At 41.1% G+C, this 6,157-nt stretch overlaps 1 long non-coding RNA gene across 5 annotated transcripts in view; it reads left to right on the forward strand.

The window, feature by feature from the left end:
• LOC146081204 (uncharacterized) overlaps positions 1-6,157 on the forward strand; it is a 211,431-nt gene that overhangs the window by 11,243 nt on the left and 194,031 nt on the right. The gene's annotated exons all lie outside the window — the stretch shown is intronic.

Raw genomic sequence — 6,157 nt, forward strand, 5'->3', positions numbered from 1 at the left:
AGGAGTCACTGGCAGAGGGTACGGAGGGAGCAGCCCCTAATGTGGCAGCGTTACTGTGCAGAAGGTTATAGTGGAGGTGGACATGGTTGGAGAATACAGGGTACACTGTGTGACTTTCTGAGTAATGGGGGAGGGCACTGAGAGCGAAGGATTATACCGAAAGAGGGTAGAGGATGAGCGGAGTGCAATGACAGGACAGACACGGGATAGCAAGTTTTGCTTAACTAGTTACGTTCCTCTTAACATTACAGCAATAATATTATTGTGGTCGCGTCATCATATAACTAGTCGCTGTCAAGGTTCCTTCCTGCCAGTGTACTTCATATACCGGCTAAATAATATCACCTCCTTGTCTCTGTCATTACCTGTGCGACATCACAGAAATATACATCTCTACAAAATGTGGCCAGTGTATTCCTGCAGGACTGACGTGTACACTGACAAATACAATATTGCATATTGACTATAAGGTGTCGGCAAATCTTCATTGTAAGTCAGGGGTTCCCAATCTATTTTGAATCACGGCACCCTAGAGTATCAGAATTTTTTTCACGGCACCCCTAGGCCAATTTTTTTTTTACTTAGATTGGGTTTATATGCGATTCTTAGGGTCAGTTATGTGTTAAAGGGCAGGATTTGCTTCTGTTTGTACACATTTTATGATTGTCAGCCACCAGCACTGGTTTTACTCATAAAAAATAAACCATTAATAATTTGAGTTGGTCCTGGACCACCAACCGAGGGCACCCCTGCAATTGTCCCGAGGCACCCCAGGGAGCCACGGCACACAGTTTGGGAACCACTGTTGTAAGTCCATAAACTGACGTTAGGAACAGAGAAAACTTTCACTGCACTTTTGGTATGTATTGTATGTATATTACTGGACACAATCATCTGTTGGGGCACTAATAAAGTGACCAGACAAATGCTATCTTACTGCGAATTTGGGATTTTTACATTTTAACTTCGATTTATTTTACTGTAGTATTTTACAGGTGAAAAAGAGAATTTATTTGAAACTGTGGCAGATTTATTAAGCTCGGTGAAGTGATAAAGTGTCTGGCTTTTATCACCGGCCAATCAGCTCCCACCTGTCATTTTTTCAAACCAAGCCTGTAACTTCACAGTTAGGAGCTGATTGGTCAGTGATAAAAAAAAACGACTTTATCGCTTCACTGAGCTTAATAAAACTGCCCCTAAAGGCGAGCAGAGAATGCAGGATATGCTTACACGTTTTTATCATCTTGGTATTATTAGCACCTATATATCTGCAATCAAACACTAGGGCAGTGGTTCCCAACCCTGGTCCTCAATACCCCCAACAGTGCACGTTTTCCAGGTCCCCTCACAGAAGCACAAGTGACATAATTAGCTCCACCTGTGGATCTTTGAAAATGTGTCTGAATAATGAGTGCACCCGATGGGTGACCTGGAAAACGTGCACTGTTGGGGGTATTGAGGACCAGGGTTGGGAACCACTGCACTAGGGGGTACTTAAGTGCCCATAGCAACCAATCAGATCTAGCTATTTTCCCCTAGAAGATGCTAGATAAATGATAAGTAAAACTCACACTTTATTAAATTTACCGATATGAGTCTTAACATTTTCATTACAAATATATGGACTTCATGCCGAATATCCCTAGACTTGCCGAAACGTTGGTAGGTGGCATTGTCATGCATTTAAGCCATCAGCAATTTTAATCTGGATGGTTACTTGCTTTTTATAGTTTTTAAAGAACAATGTATAAACTGTGCTTAATACTAAAAAAATATGTATATATATTTTGTGTAGGCATGTATGTGTTTTTAAACAGACTAAACTGCACAAAACCAGACTCATTTAATGCAGATTCAGACTTTCTGAAGTCTGTAATGGCCAAAATAATGCTAAAAAAAATTCTGTTACTTCATGATGTTCTTTTGGTGCCTGTGTATAGCCATTGTACGAATCGACCAAATATCAGCAAGAGGCCAGTTCCAGAAAAAAAGATGTTTAGTAGTAGAACCCCCTTATGTCAGTCTAGGCCACAGTTGGGTAAAATGTTTCCTATAGTACTTTAATACATTTCAGTAAAAGATAGCATACATACTAACACTATTGCTGTTAAGATATGTGCTGGTTTGTATTTAGCTATATGTATGGGAGAAATGCCTTATTGGCTGTACAGTATCTTTGTATGAAGAATCATATTTTCTATATGGAATATGCCCGAGTCATCTGACCTCACTGGTCACCCTGCAGTAATAGTACGGTGCAAGCTATGGTGCTTTACAGATGGGCCAGATGTATTAAGCCTTAACAAGTTATAAAGTTAAGAGTAATAACGTACCAGCCAATCAGCTGGCTTATTTGTATTATGAAGATGTAAAGCACTAAGCTTGCCTCTACTACAAGGTGACCAGTGAGGTCAGATGACTCGGGCGTATTCCATATAAAATTGGTTCTTCATACATAGATACTGTACAGCCAATAAGGCATTTCTTCCATTGTGCTTTGAGATCATCTTGACTTCCAATAAGTACTGGACGTTCTGCTGAGTGCAAAGCAGATAGTAAAATGGTCCGTATTATTTATTATGTCAATGCTGGAATTGTATCCTATATTCTGCATTAAGGCTAAGGGCCAGGTGGCTATAATCTACTGTATATCAGTATAAAGGAAGACCCTGTATTCTCACCCAGTTTTCCTCCATTATTAACTTTAAAACCGGGGTTATTGTGTTGGTACAATACACGGGTAACTTGATGAGTACAACTATTAGGAGGAAATATAATATAATAAGGCATAACGCCAGTGTGTTCTCCATTAAGGTGCAATGTGCAGTGCGACCTCACTTGTGTGAAGTGTTCATATAGGTGAAGAAATATGGATCATGGTTCAGACAGTAGATTTCAATACATGTGAGCACTGAAGCATATAGGATGCTTGTGACCAGGCTGAACTGATTCCTGCTATACCCACCCTGTACAGTACACACACATATTTTACACTACATACATATATTTAGGAAGCCAGTGGTTAGAAGCAGCAGGGATAACAATCACCGACTTCATCATTACACGTTTTATTCGATGTTTGACCGATGTGCATACTGTATATATATATGTTTGTATTTTTGCCATAGTCATTTGCAGCATTACGCTGTAAGCTTTGTCTGGCCACTTGCTGACAGATAAAGGGTTTTTGCAGAGGGCATATCATGATTCTCCCGATGTGTACAATAGTTGGGGGGCTGCAGCTGGGAGCCCGGGGCGCAGAGATACTGTCTGCAGTTGCAGAACACACATTAGATGTCTTTTGGTTGGAGCTTCCTATCCGGGCGGACCTCAGCAACTGCTTCCCCCCTGGCTCGCAGTCGATGCAAGGAAAGCTTTCCCTTGGCGGGACAACACCAGGCAGAATAGGAAGTCGCAGCGGCACAATGCGCTCAGTGCGCAGGCGCAAGATGGCTGCTGCAGACACAACCTGCACACACAAAAAAAGAACAGCTTTTGTGCTGTAAAGTGAGGGGCAACTCCGCGGTCCCGTCTCCGTGTCTGTGTGATGGCAGATCTACAATCCAAATGAAGGCAGATGTTGCACTAGTTTACACCCGCCAATGATGTTGTATAAAGGGCAGGATCGTTGTCTCTTGCCTTGCACACGATAACAATGACGATTCGCAATTATCCAAATCATGGCACATTTGATCCAGATACACGGTAATCGAGTGCAATAATTTGAGATTTGAGTGACTAGGTGTCACGGAGAGCAAGCTATATATTATACATGTTCATAGTTTGACGCAACCTAGATGACGATGGGAGGGAGTAGCAATGACAACACGTACGCTGGCTGGGGGGGTAACAATAACATCAGCAAGATGGACTTGTCTACGAACATAATTCTCCTTGAAGCCTGAGCACAGAGCCTGCAAGAATGAGGATCCTTTGCACAATGCCCCCGACATTTCTGTGCCGTGCTTTCCAGCACATGGCTGCGTCTAGCTCTGGATATATACACACACACACACACACACACACACACACAAAGCAAATATAAAATAAAGCGTGCCTGCAATCTTCAATAAGATGCAATCAGTCAGTGCAGACTGACAAATCGTTCATTTGAATAATTGCTGTTGCAAGAAGAAAGCTACTCGATGCTTGCATTGAATAATACATTGGAAATAGGGAGAGACTGCTCGCAAGCAGGTCTTATAGAGGGGAGGAAATCCGCTTCTAGTACACAAGGTATACCACCAAGTGCTCAGTATTAGCAGCGGAAACAGGAAGCACTTCTCGCTGTAAACATTTCTAGGGATGTCGGAGAGACAGGACCTTTAAATGAGAACGGACCTCCACCTCTGGCTGCGCCCGCGGCCATACACGATGCAAATCTGAGCAGCAGCGATCAGCTGCCTTAAGGGGGGGGGGGGGGGGGGGGGGGAAACAATGATCCCATCATGATTATATCGTGATCATGTTCACATTCTCTCTCTCTCTCGATTCTAAATCAGCATTAGCCCCCTAGATCATATTTCACAGCACCATTAACGACCAATCCTACGTGTATCCAGCGACAAAGATGACATTCTTCAAAGATAATTTTGGGGGAATACAACACTCTGGCACATCTTTATCAGCTAGCTACACACACACACACACACACACACACACACACATCAAAAATGTCTACTCTGACCACAATGTTAGAAACAGAGGCCAAAACTATGCCCCCATTTCATAAAGTGTGATTTAGACTTTCCCCACTAATTTAGGGTCAATGTATATTATATAACATATATACACACACACTATTTTATACTCTCTCTCGTTTTATGCCAAGAGCTTATTTAGAAACCCATACATTTAACCTGTAAAAGTTAACAATAACACAGCAAAATAATTCGAGTTATTTATCTCCTGTACAGTCCATAGAAACCAAAACTGTGTGGAAGAGGAAAAAGTCACTAGTTTTCTATGGGTAAAGGAACAATGATTTAGAATCCCCCCTCCCCCAGATGAATTGCGATAGTATTAATGTGCAGCAACACTCGACTCTGTCCATACCAATGGGCTGCCATATACTTTACCAATCGTTTAAACGTTGACAAATAGGTTCCTATCGCTAGTTCAAGTAACATTGCGGCAGTTCAAACAAACCTTTGAGTTTTCTGAACAATTAGGCTGTTAGGGTAAAGAAACATTAGCAAAAGGAGAGTACATTTGCTTGGGGAATAAATAATGTGAAAAGGAGCCCAGGTCAACTTTATTGCGAAAAACAGCATCATTGTCTTCAAATGTAGCGCTCATCTTCTGTACATGGTGACGTTGATTAGGTCTGGTGTAATTATTTCTTGTGCTCATTAATAAGGGGTCATCTCCATTTCTGCAGTACAATGCCGTGTCAAATAGTGTAATACTCTCCCCATACCAACCATGCGAAATCACAGCCAAATACATCATGACATCCAATACAAAGTTTATCAACAGTTGAAATACAGAAGTTATAAAACAGATTCCGTTTCAAAGCAATCAAGAAATGATAAACAGTGACAGGACACCGGTATTTTTATATAGCATTGCTGTAAAATGACATTACAAGGCCTGTCAGTGAAGCCACAAATAGACAGCCCCAGGGCTTTGATGCCGAGTCGATAAGGCACGCAAGTCTACTTTACTCTACATTTTGGCACATAAATAATGGGACATTACCGATTTCACGTATAAACCTCCTATCCATGAGACATGTACTTTCACAGCTTTTACTGTGGTGCTGGGGCAGCTTCATACCATAAAGCCAATGTGACCAATACTTCTTGTTCTTTAACAATCAGTTGCTACAAAAGTAAATGCTACATAAATTGTTTCAATATGTATGCTAGTGTCTAAAATGCAACAAACACCTCGCAGTCACAGTCAGCAGATGGCTATAGTGCCTTCGGTATAAGACATGAAAAATTACAAAGAAATAAAAATATTAAATTTATACGCAAAAGTAATGATTTAATAACTATAAGCAATACAAAGCAATAGACTTGTGCTTCTTCTGGAGACAGTGAAATGATTAGCCACTTTTTGTTTCAATACGAACATTAATCTTAAGAGGGGAAAAAAAAAAGTGTACAGAAGTTGAGGAAAGGCAAATAGGAAGAAAAAGAAGGGACAGAGG

Source organism: Crinia signifera, chromosome 5, assembly GCF_055691185.1.
Source record: "Crinia signifera chromosome 5, ASM5569118v1, whole genome shotgun sequence".
NCBI classification, from domain to species: domain Eukaryota; kingdom Metazoa; phylum Chordata; class Amphibia; order Anura; family Myobatrachidae; genus Crinia; species Crinia signifera.